This window comes from Staurois parvus, unplaced genomic scaffold (genome assembly GCF_062004578.1).
Source record: "Staurois parvus isolate SC_StPar_1 unplaced genomic scaffold, SC_StPar_1.0 ptg000526l, whole genome shotgun sequence".
NCBI classification, from domain to species: Eukaryota; Metazoa; Chordata; class Amphibia; order Anura; family Ranidae; genus Staurois; species Staurois parvus.
Window position 1 is genome coordinate 620,796 of NW_028318322.1, and position 13,751 is coordinate 634,546.

The window sequence follows — 13,751 nt, forward strand, 5'->3', positions numbered from 1 at the left end:
AAATTGAGCAGTTAAGTTTCCACACCCCTCTACCCACCCTCACCCCTGCCTCCAACTCAAATGATCCAGACACCACTACATGATCAGAAAAGGCTACAGGATCCACCCTATAACCCACCACCTTCATCAAGGCGGAGCAAAGAATAAAATCTATTCTGGATCTCACGGACCCCTTATCTGAATTGAAGGTGAAGGACACATCCCCTCCCTCCACCTCCACAGCAGCATCCTGTAAGTGGAAATCACTGATTATTTCATTGAGGAGTTTTGATGACACATCCACTCCCCCCTCCTCACTCCTCCCCTGTCTATCCTCCTTCCTCCTCACACAATTCAAGTCCCCCACAAGGATCGTGGGCACCATCCCCGGCAACACCACCTTTAAAGTCTCCAAGAACCCACGTCTCTCTCTTTTGTCAGCAGGCGCATAACAGTTAATAATCCTCACTGTTTTCCCATACATCTCAAGAACTGCCATCTGCATCCTCCCAGGCACCAGGACTTCATCAGACAAGAACTGCCATCTGCATCCTCCCAGGCACCAGGACTTCATGAGACAAGAACTGCCATCTGCATCCTCCCAGGCACCAGGACTTCATGAGACAAGAACTGCCATCTGCATCCTCCCAGGCACCAGGACTTCATGAGACAAGAACTGCCATCTGCATCGTCCCAGGCACCAGGACATCATGGGACAAGAACTGCCATCTGCATCCTCCCAGGCACCAGGACTTCATGAGACAAGCACTGTACATCTGCATCCTCCCAGGCACCAGGACTTCATTAGACAAGAACTGTACATCTGCATCCTCCCAGGCACCAGGACTTCATCAGACAAGAACTGCCATCTGCATCCTCCCAGGCACCAGGACTTCATCAGACAAGAACTGCCATCTGCATCCTCCCAGGCACCAGGACTTCATGAGACAAGAACTGCCATCTGCATCCTCCCAGGCACCAGGACTTCATGAGACAAGAACTGCCATCTGCATCCTCCCAGGCACCAGGACATCATGGGACAAGAACTGCCATCTGCATCCTCCCAGGCACCAGGACATCATGGGACAAGAACTGCCATCTGCATCCTCACAGGCACCAGGACTTCATGAGACAAGCACTGCCATCTGCATCCTCCCAGGCACCAGGACTTCATGAGACAAGAACTGCCATCTGCATCCTCCCAGGCACCAGGACTTCATGAGACAAGCACTGTACATCTGCATGCTCCCAGGCACCAGGACTTCATGAGACAAGCACTGCCATCTGCATCCTCCCAGGCACCAGGACTTCATCAGACAAGAACTGCCACCTGCATCCTCCCAGGCACCAGGACTTCATGAGACAAGAACTGCCACCTGCATCCTCCCAGGCACCAGGACTTCATGAGACAAGCACTGCCATCTGCATCCTCCCAGGCACCAGGACTTCATGAGACAAGCACTGCCATCTGCATCCTCCCAGGCACCAGGACTTCATGAGACAAGAACTGCCATCTGCATCCTCCCAGGCACTAGGACTTCATGAGACAAGCACTGTACATCTGCATCCTCCCAGGCACCAGGACTTCATGAGACAAGCACTGCCATCTGCATCCTCCCAGGCACCAGGACTCCATCAGACAAGAACTGCCACCTGCATCCTCCCAGGCACCAGGACTTCATGAGACAAGAACTGCCACCTGCATCCTCCCAGGCACCAGGACTTCATGGGACAAGAACTGCCATCTGCATCCTCCCAGGCACCAGGACTTCATGGGACAAGAACTGCCATCTGCATCCTCCCAGGCACCAGGACTTCATGAGACAAGAACTGCCATCTGCATCCTCCCAGGCACCAGGACTTCATGAGACAAGCACTGTACATCTGCATCCTCCCAGGCACCAGGACGTCATGAGACAAGAACTGCCATCTGCATCCTCCCAGGCACCAGGACTTCATGAGACAAGAACTGCCATCTGCATCCTCCCAGGCACCAGGACTTCATGAGACAAGCACTGTACATCTGCATCCTCCCAGGCACCAGGACTTCATGAGACAAGCACTGTACATCTGCATCCTCCCAGGCACCAGGACTTCATGAGACAAGAACTGCCATCTGCATCCTCCCAGGCACCAGGACTTCATGAGACAAGCACTGCCATCTGCATCCTCCCAGGCACCAGGACTTCATGAAACAAGAACTGCCATCTGCATCCTCCCAGGCACCAGGACTTCATGAGACAAGCACTGTACATCTGCATCCTCCCAGGCACCAGGACTTCATGAGACAAGCACTGTACATCTGCATCCTCCCAGGCACCAGGACTTCATGAGACAAGCACTGCCATCTGCATCCTCCCAGGCACCAGGACTTCATCAGACAAGAACTGCCACCTGCATCCTCCCAGGCACCAGGACTTCATGAGACAAGAACTGCCATCTGCATCCTCCCAGGCACCAGGACTTCATGGGACAAGAACTGCCATCTGCATCCTCCCAGGCACCAGGACTTCATGAGACAAGAACTGCCATCTGCATCCTCCCAGGCACCAGGACTTCATGAGACAAGCACTGTACATCTGCATCCTCCCAGGCACCAGGATTTCATGAGACAAGAACTGCCATCTGCATCCTCCCAGGCACCAGGACTTCATGAGACAAGAACTGTACATCTGCATCCTCCCAGGCACCAGGACTTCATCAGACAAGAACTGCCATCTGCATCCTCCCAGGCATCAGGACTTCATGAGACAAGAACTGCCATCTGCATCCTCCCAGGCACCAGGACTTCATGAGACAAGAACTGCCATCTGCATCCTCCCAGGCACCAGGACATCACGGGACAAGAACTGCCATCTGCATCCTCCCAGGCACCAGGACATCATGAGACAAGAACTGTACATCTGCATCCTCCCAGGCACCAGGACTTCATGAGACAAGAATTGTACATCTGCATCCTCCCAGGCACCAGGACTTCATGAGACAAGAACTGCCATCTGCATCCTCCCAGGCACCAGGACTTCATGAGACAAGAACTGTACATCTGCATCCTCCCAGGCACCAGGACTTCATGAGACAAGCACTGTACATCTGCATCCTCCCAGGCACCAGGACATCATGAGACAAGAACTGCCATCTGCATCCTCCCAGGCACCAGGACTTCATCAGACAAGAACTGCCATCTGCATCCTCCCAGGCACCAGGACTTCATGAGACAAGAACTGCCATCTGCATCCTCCCAGGCACAAGGACATCATGAGACAAGCACTGCCATCTGCATCCTCCCAGGCAACAGGACTTCATCAGACAAGAACTGCCATCTGCATCCTCCCAGGCACCAGGACTTCATGAGACAAGAACTGCCATCTGCATCCTCCCAGGCACCAGGACTTCATGAGACAAGAACTGCCATCTGCATCCTCCCAGGCACCAGGACTTCATGAGACAAGAACTGCCATCTGCATCCTCCCAGGCACCAGGACTTCATGAGACAAGAACTGCCATCTGCATCCTCCCAGGCACCAGGACTTCATGGGACAAGAACTGCCATCTGCATCCTCCCAGGCACCAGGACTTCATGAGACAAGAACTGCCATCTGCATCCTCCCAGGCACCAGGACTTCATGAGACAAGCACTGTACATCTGCATCCTCCCAGGCACCAGGACGTCATGAGACAAGAACTGCCATATGCATCCTCCCAGGCACCAGGACTTCATGAGACAAGCACTGCCATCTGCATCCTCCCAGGCACCAGGACTTCATGAGACAAGCACTGTACATCTGCATCCTCCCAGGCACCAGGACTTCATGAGACAAGAACTGCCATCTGCATCCTCCCAGGCACCAGGACTTCATGAGACAAGAACTGCCATCTGCATCCTCCCAGGCACCAGGACTTCATGAAACAAGAACTGCCATCTGCATCCTCCCAGGCACCAGGACTTCATGAGACAAGCACTGTACATCTGCATCCTCCCAGGCACAAGGACTTCATGAGACAAGCACTGTACATCTGCATCCTCCCAGGCACCAGGACTTCATGAGACAAGCACTTCCATCTGCATCCTCCCAGGCACCAGGACTTCATCAGACAAGAACTGCCACCTGCATCCTCCCAGGCACCAGGACTTCATGAGACAAGAACTGCCACCTGCATCCTCCCAGGCACCAGGATTTCATGAGACAAGAACTGCCATCTGCATCCTCCCAGGCACCAGGACTTCATGGGACAAGAACTGCCATCTGCATCCTCCCAGGCACCAGGACTTCATGAGACAAGAACTGCCATCTGCATCCTCCCAGGCACAAGGACTTCATGAGACAAGCACTGTACATCTGCATCCTCCCAGGCACCAGGACTTCATGAGACAAGAACTGCCATCTGCATCCTCCCAGGCACCAGGACTTCATGAGACAAGAACTGTACATCTGCATTCTCCCAGGCACCAGGACTTCATCAGACAAGAACTGCCATCTGCATCCTCCCAGGCACCAGGACTTCATGAGACAAGAACTGCCATCTGCATCCTCCCAGGCACCAGGACTTCATGAGACAAGAACTGCCATCTGCATCCTCCCAGGCACCAGGACATCACGGGACAAGAACTGCCATCTGCATCCTCCCAGGCACCAGGACATCATGAGACAAGAACTGTACATCTGCATCCTCCCAGGCACCAGGACTTCATGAGACAAGAATTGTACATCTGCATCCTCCCAGGCACCAGGACTTCATGAGACAAGAACTGCCATCTGCATCCTCCCAGGCACCAGGACTTCATGAGACAAGAACTGTACATCTGCATCCTCCCAGGCACCAGGACTTCATGAGACAAGCACTGTACATCTGCATCCTCCCAGGCACCAGGACATCATGAGACAAGAACTGCCATCTGCATCCTCCCAGGCACCAGGACTTCATCAGACAAGAACTGCCATCTGCATCCTCCCAGGCACCAGGACTTCATGAGACAAGAACTGCCATCTGCATCCTCCCAGGCACCAGGACATCATGAGACAAGAACTGCCATCTGCATCCTCCCAGGCACCAGGACTTCATCAGACAAGAACTGCCATCTGCATCCTCCCAGGCACCAGGACTTCATCAGACAAGAACTGCCATCTGCATCCTCCCAGGCACCAGGACTTCATGAGACAAGAACTGCCATCTGCATCCTCCCAGGCACCAGGACTTCATGAGACAAGCACTGTACATCTGCATCCTCCCAGGCACCAGGACTTCATGAGACAAGCACTGTACATCTGCATCCTCCCAGGCACCAGGACTTCATGAGACAAGTACTGCCATCTGCATCCTCCCAGGCACCAGGACTTCATGAGACAAGAACTGTACATCTGCATCCTCCCAGGCACCAGGACTTCATGAGACAAGAACTGCCATCTGCATCCTCCCAGGCACCAGGACTTCATCGGACAAGAACTGCCATCTGCATCCTCCCAGGCACCAGGACTTCATCGGACAAGCACTGCCATCTGCATCCTCCCAGGCACCAGGACTTCATGGGACAAGAACTGCCATCTGCATCCTCCCAGGCACCAGGACTTCATGAGACAAGAACTGTACATCTGCATCCTCCCAGGCACCAGGACTTCATGAGACAAGAACTGTACATCTGCATCCTCCCAGGCACCAGGACTTCATGAGACAAGAACTGCCATCTGCATCCTCCCAGGCACCAGGACTTCATGAGACAAGAACTGTACATCTGCATCCTCCCAGGCACCAGGACTTCATGAGACAAGCACTGTACATCTGCATCCTCCCAGGCACCAGGACATCATGAGACAAGAACTGCCATCTGCATCCTCCCAGGCACCAGGACTTCATGAGACAAGAACTGCCATCTGCATCCTCCCAGGCACAAGGACATCATGAGACAAGAACTGCCATCTGCATCCTCCCAGGCACAAGGACATCATGAGACAAGAACTGCCATCTGCATCCTCCCAGGCACCAGGACTTCATGAGACAAGAACTGCCATCTGCATCCTCCCAGGCACAAGGACTTCATGAGACAAGAACTGCCATCTGCATCCTCCCAGGCACCAGGACTTCATGAGACAAGAACTGCCATCTGCATCCTCCCAGGCACCAGGACTTCATCGGACAAGAACTGCCATCTGCATCCTCCCAGGCACCAGGACTTCATCGGACAAGCACTGCCATCTGCATCCTCCCAGGCACCAGGACTTCATGGGACAAGAACTGCCATCTGCATCCTCCCAGGCACCAGGACTTCATGAGACAAGAACTGTACATCTGCATCCTCCCAGGCACCAGGACTTCATGAGACAAGAACTGTACATCTGCATCCTCCCAGGCACCAGGACTTCATGAGACAAGAACTGCCATCTGCATCCTCCCAGGCACCAGGACTTCATGAGACAAGAACTGCCATCTGCATCCTCCCAGGCACAAGGACATCATGAGACAAGAACTGCCATCTGCATCCTCCCAGGCACCAGGACTTCATCAGACAAGAACTGCCATCTGCATCCTCCCAGGCACCAGGACTTCATGAGACAAGAACTGCCATCTGCATCCTCCCAGGCACCAGAACTTCATGGGACAAGAACTGCCATCTGCATCCTCCCAGGCACCAGGACGTCATGAGACAAGAACTGCCATATGCATCCTCCCAGGCACCAGGACGTCATGAGACAAGCACTGTACATCTGCATCCTCCCAGGCACCAGGACTTCATGAGACAAGAACTGCCATCTGCATCCTCCCAGGCACCAGGACTTCATGAGACAAGCACTGCCATCTGCATCCTCCCAGGCACCAGGACTTCATGAAACAAGAACTGCCATCTGCATCCTCCCAGGCACCAGGACTTCATGAGACAAGCACTGTACATCTGCATCCTCCCAGGCACAAGGACTTCATGAGACAAGCACTGTACATCTGCATCCTCCCAGGCACCAGGACTTCATGAGACAAGCACTGCCATCTGCATCCTCCCAGGCACCAGGACTTCATCAGACAAGAACTGCCACCTGCATCCTCCCAGGCACCAGGACTTCATGAGACAAGAACTGCCATCTGCATCCTCCCAGGCACCAGGACTTCATGGGACAAGAACTGCCATCTGCATCCTCCCAGGCACCAGGACTTCATGAGACAAGAACTGCCATCTGCATCCTCCCAGGCACCAGGACTTCATGAGACAAGCACTGTACATCTGCATCCTCCCAGGCACCAGGACTTCATGAGACAAGAACTGCCATCTGCATCCTCCCAGGCACCAGGACTTCATGAGACAAGAACTGTACATCTGCATCCTCCCAGGCACCAGGACTTCATCAGACAAGAACTGCCATCTGCATCCTCCCAGGCACCAGGACTTCATGAGACAAGAACTGTACATCTGCATCCTCCCAGGCACCAGGACTTCATGGGACAAGAACTGCCATCTGCATCCACCCAGGCACCAGGACTTCATGAGACAAGAACTGTACATCTGCATCCTCCCAGGCACCAGGACATCATGAGACAAGAACTGTACATCTGCATCCTCCCAGGCACCAGGACTTCATGAGACAAGAATTGTACATCTGCATCCTCCCAGGCACCAGGACTTCATGAGACAAGAACTGCCATCTGCATCCTCCCAGGCACCAGGACTTCATGAGACAAGAACTGTACATCTGCATCCTCCCAGGCACCAGGACTTCATGAGACAAGCACTGTACATCTGCATCCTCCCAGGCACCAGGACATCATGAGACAAGAACTGCCATCTGCATCCTCCCAGGCACCAGGACTTCATGAGACAAGAACTGCCATCTGCATCCTCCCAGGCACCAGGACTTCATGAGACAAGAACTGCCATCTGCATCCTCCCAGGCACCAGGACATCATGAGACAAGAACTGCCATCTGCATCCTCCCAGGCACCAGGACTTCATCAGACAAGAACTGCCATCTGCATCCTCCCAGGCACCAGGACTTCATCAGACAAGAACTGCCATCTGCATCCTCCCAGGCACCAGGACTTCATGAGACAAGAACTGCCATCTGCATCCTCCCAGGCACCAGGACTTCATGAGACAAGCACTGTACATCTGCATCCTCCCAGGCACCAGGACTTCATGAGACAAGCACTGTACATCTGCATCCTCCCAGGCACCAGGACTTCATGAGACAAGAACTGCCATCTGCATCCTCCCAGGCACCAGGACTTCATGAGACAAGAACTGTACATCTGCATCCTCCCAGGCACCAGGACTTCATGAGACAAGAACTGCCATCTGCATCCTCCCAGGCACCAGGACTTCATCGGACAAGAACTGCCATCTGCATCCTCCCAGGCACCAGGACTTCATCGGACAAGCACTGCCATCTGCATCCTCCCAGGCACCAGGACTTCATGGGACAAGAACTGCCATCTGCATCCTCCCAGGCACCAGGACTTCATGAGACAAGAACTGTACATCTGCATCCTCCCAGGCACCAGGACTTCATGAGACAAGAACTGTACATCTGCATCCTCCCAGGCACCAGGACTTCATGAGACAAGAACTGCCATCTGCATCCTCCCAGGCACCAGGACTTCATGAGACAAGCACTGTACATCTGCATCCTCCCAGGCACCAGGACGTCATGAGACAAGAACTGCCATCTGCATCCTCCCAGGCACCAGGACTTCATGAGACAAGAACTGCCATCTGCATCCTCCCAGGCACCAGGACTTCATGAGACAAGCACTGTACATCTGCATCCTCCCAGGCACCAGGACTTCATGAGACAAGCACTGTACATCTGCATCCTCCCAGGCACCAGGACTTCATGAGACAAGAACTGCCATCTGCATCCTCCCAGGCACCAGGACTTCATGAGACAAGCACTGCCATCTGCATCCTCCCAGGCACCAGGACTTCATGAAACAAGAACTGCCATCTGCATCCTCCCAGGCACCAGGACTTCATGAGACAAGCACTGTACATCTGCATCCTCCCAGGCACCAGGACTTCATGAGACAAGCACTGTACATCTGCATCCTCCCAGGCACCAGGACTTCATGAGACAAGCACTGCCATCTGCATCCTCCCAGGCACCAGGACTTCATCAGACAAGAACTGCCACCTGCATCCTCCCAGGCACCAGGACTTCATGAGACAAGAACTGCCATCTGCATCCTCCCAGGCACCAGGACTTCATGGGACAAGAACTGCCATCTGCATCCTCCCAGGCACCAGGACTTCATGAGACAAGAACTGCCATCTGCATCCTCCCAGGCACCAGGACTTCATGAGACAAGCACTGTACATCTGCATCCTCCCAGGCACCAGGATTTCATGAGACAAGAACTGCCATCTGCATCCTCCCAGGCACCAGGACTTCATGAGACAAGAACTGTACATCTGCATCCTCCCAGGCACCAGGACTTCATCAGACAAGAACTGCCATCTGCATCCTCCCAGGCATCAGGACTTCATGAGACAAGAACTGCCATCTGCATCCTCCCAGGCACCAGGACTTCATGAGACAAGAACTGCCATCTGCATCCTCCCAGGCACCAGGACATCACGGGACAAGAACTGCCATCTGCATCCTCCCAGGCACCAGGACATCATGAGACAAGAACTGTACATCTGCATCCTCCCAGGCACCAGGACTTCATGAGACAAGAATTGTACATCTGCATCCTCCCAGGCACCAGGACTTCATGAGACAAGAACTGCCATCTGCATCCTCCCAGGCACCAGGACTTCATGAGACAAGAACTGTACATCTGCATCCTCCCAGGCACCAGGACTTCATGAGACAAGCACTGTACATCTGCATCCTCCCAGGCACCAGGACATCATGAGACAAGAACTGCCATCTGCATCCTCCCAGGCACCAGGACTTCATCAGACAAGAACTGCCATCTGCATCCTCCCAGGCACCAGGACTTCATGAGACAAGAACTGCCATCTGCATCCTCCCAGGCACAAGGACATCATGAGACAAGCACTGCCATCTGCATCCTCCCAGGCAACAGGACTTCATCAGACAAGAACTGCCATCTGCATCCTCCCAGGCACCAGGACTTCATGAGACAAGAACTGCCATCTGCATCCTCCCAGGCACCAGGACTTCATGAGACAAGAACTGCCATCTGCATCCTCCCAGGCACCAGGACTTCATGAGACAAGAACTGCCATCTGCATCCTCCCAGGCACCAGGACTTCATGGGACAAGAACTGCCATCTGCATCCTCCCAGGCACCAGGACTTCATGAGACAAGAACTGCCATCTGCATCCTCCCAGGCACCAGGACTTCATGAGACAAGCACTGTACATCTGCATCCTCCCAGGCACCAGGACGTCATGAGACAAGAACTGCCATATGCATCCTCCCAGGCACCAGGACTTCATGAGACAAGCACTGCCATCTGCATCCTCCCAGGCACCAGGACTTCATGAGACAAGCACTGTACATCTGCATCCTCCCAGGCACCAGGACTTCATGAGACAAGAACTGCCATCTGCATCCTCCCAGGCACCAGGACTTCATGAGACAAGAACTGCCATCTGCATCCTCCCAGGCACCAGGACTTCATGAAACAAGAACTGCCATCTGCATCCTCCCAGGCACCAGGACTTCATGAGACAAGCACTGTACATCTGCATCCTCCCAGGCACAAGGACTTCATGAGACAAGCACTGTACATCTGCATCCTCCCAGGCACCAGGACTTCATGAGACAAGCACTGCCATCTGCATCCTCCCAGGCACCAGGACTTCATCAGACAAGAACTGCCACCTGCATCCTCCCAGGCACCAGGACTTCATGAGACAAGAACTGCCACCTGCATCCTCCCAGGCACCAGGATTTCATGAGACAAGAACTGCCATCTGCATCCTCCCAGGCACCAGGACTTCATGGGACAAGAACTGCCATCTGCATCCTCCCAGGCACCAGGACTTCATGAGACAAGAACTGCCATCTGCATCCTCCCAGGCACAAGGACTTCATGAGACAAGCACTGTACATCTGCATCCTCCCAGGCACCAGGACTTCATGAGACAAGAACTGCCATCTGCATCCTCCCAGGCACCAGGACTTCATGAGACAAGAACTGTACATCTGCATCCTCCCAGGCACCAGGACTTCATCAGACAAGAACTGCCATCTGCATCCTCCCAGGCACCAGGACTTCATGAGACAAGAACTGCCATCTGCATCCTCCCAGGCACCAGGACTTCATGAGACAAGAACTGCCATCTGCATCCTCCCAGGCACCAGGACATCACGGGACAAGAACTGCCATCTGCATCCTCCCAGGCACCAGGACATCATGAGACAAGAACTGTACATCTGCATCCTCCCAGGCACCAGGACTTCATGAGACAAGAATTGTACATCTGCATCCTCCCAGGCACCAGGACTTCATGAGACAAGAACTGCCATCTGCATCCTCCCAGGCACCAGGACTTCATGAGACAAGAACTGTACATCTGCATCCTCCCAGGCACCAGGACTTCATGAGACAAGCACTGTACATCTGCATCCTCCCAGGCACCAGGACATCATGAGACAAGAACTGCCATCTGCATCCTCCCAGGCACCAGGACTTCATCAGACAAGAACTGCCATCTGCATCCTCCCAGGCACCAGGACTTCATGAGACAAGAACTGCCATCTGCATCCTCCCAGGCACCAGGACATCATGAGACAAGAACTGCCATCTGCATCCTCCCAGGCACCAGGACTTCATCAGACAAGAACTGCCATCTGCATCCTCCCAGGCACCAGGACTTCATCAGACAAGAACTGCCATCTGCATCCTCCCAGGCACCAGGACTTCATGAGACAAGAACTGCCATCTGCATCCTCCCAGGCACCAGGACTTCATGAGACAAGCACTGTACATCTGCATCCTCCCAGGCACCAGGACTTCATGAGACAAGCACTGTACATCTGCATCCTCCCAGGCACCAGGACTTCATGAGACAAGTACTGCCATCTGCATCCTCCCAGGCACCAGGACTTCATGAGACAAGAACTGTACATCTGCATCCTCCCAGGCACCAGGACTTCATGAGACAAGAACTGCCATCTGCATCCTCCCAGGCACCAGGACTTCATCGGACAAGAACTGCCATCTGCATCCTCCCAGGCACCAGGACTTCATCGGACAAGCACTGCCATCTGCATCCTCCCAGGCACCAGGACTTCATGGGACAAGAACTGCCATCTGCATCCTCCCAGGCACCAGGACTTCATGAGACAAGAACTGTACATCTGCATCCTCCCAGGCACCAGGACTTCATGAGACAAGAACTGTACATCTGCATCCTCCCAGGCACCAGGACTTCATGAGACAAGAACTGCCATCTGCATCCTCCCAGGCACCAGGACTTCATGAGACAAGAACTGTACATCTGCATCCTCCCAGGCACCAGGACTTCATGAGACAAGCACTGTACATCTGCATCCTCCCAGGCACCAGGACATCATGAGACAAGAACTGCCATCTGCATCCTCCCAGGCACCAGGACTTCATGAGACAAGAACTGCCATCTGCATCCTCCCAGGCACAAGGACATCATGAGACAAGAACTGCCATCTGCATCCTCCCAGGCACAAGGACATCATGAGACAAGAACTGCCATCTGCATCCTCCCAGGCACCAGGACTTCATGAGAAAAGAACTGCCATCTGCATCCTCCCAGGCACAAGGACTTCATGAGACAAGAACTGCCATCTGCATCCTCCCAGGCACCAGGACTTCATGAGACAAGAACTGCCATCTGCATCCTCCCAGGCACCAGGACTTCATCGGACAAGAACTGCCATCTGCATCCTCCCAGGCACCAGGACTTCATCGGACAAGCACTGCCATCTGCATCCTCCCAGGCACCAGGACTTCATGGGACAAGAACTGCCATCTGCATCCTCCCAGGCACCAGGACTTCATGAGACAAGAACTGTACATCTGCATCCTCCCAGGCACCAGGACTTCATGAGACAAGAACTGTACATCTGCATCCTCCCAGGCACCAGGACTTCATGAGACAAGAACTGCCATCTGCATCCTCCCAGGCACCAGGACTTCATGAGACAAGAACTGTACATCTGCATCCTCCCAGGCACCAGGACTTCATGAGACAAGCACTGTACATCTGCATCCTCCCAGGCACCAGGACTTCATCAGACAAGAACTGCCATCTGCATCCTCCCAGGCACCAGGACTTCATGAGACAAGAACTGCCATCTGCATCCTCCCAGGCACAAGGACATCATGAGACAAGAACTGCCATCTGCATCCTCCCAGGCACCAGGACTTCATCAGACAAGAACTGCCATCTGCATCCTCCCAGGCACCAGGACTTCATGAGACAAGAACTGCCATCTGCATCCTCCCAGGCACCAGAACTTCATGGGACAAGAACTGCCATCTGCATCCTCCCAGGCACCAGGACTTCATGAGACAAGAACTGCCATCTGCATCCTCCCAGGCACCAGGACTTCATGAGACAAGCACTGTACATCTGCATCCTCCCAGGCACCAGGACGTCATGAGACAAGAACTGCCATATGCATCCTCCCAGGCACCAGGACGTCATGAGACAAGCACTGTACATCTGCATCCTCCCAGGCACCAGGACTTCATGAGACAAGAACTGCCATCTGCATCCTCCCAGGCACCAGGACTTCATGAGACAAGCACTGCCATCTGCATCCTCCCAGGCACCAGGACTTCATGAAACAAGAACTGCCATCTGCATCCTCCCAGGCACCAGGACTTCATGAGA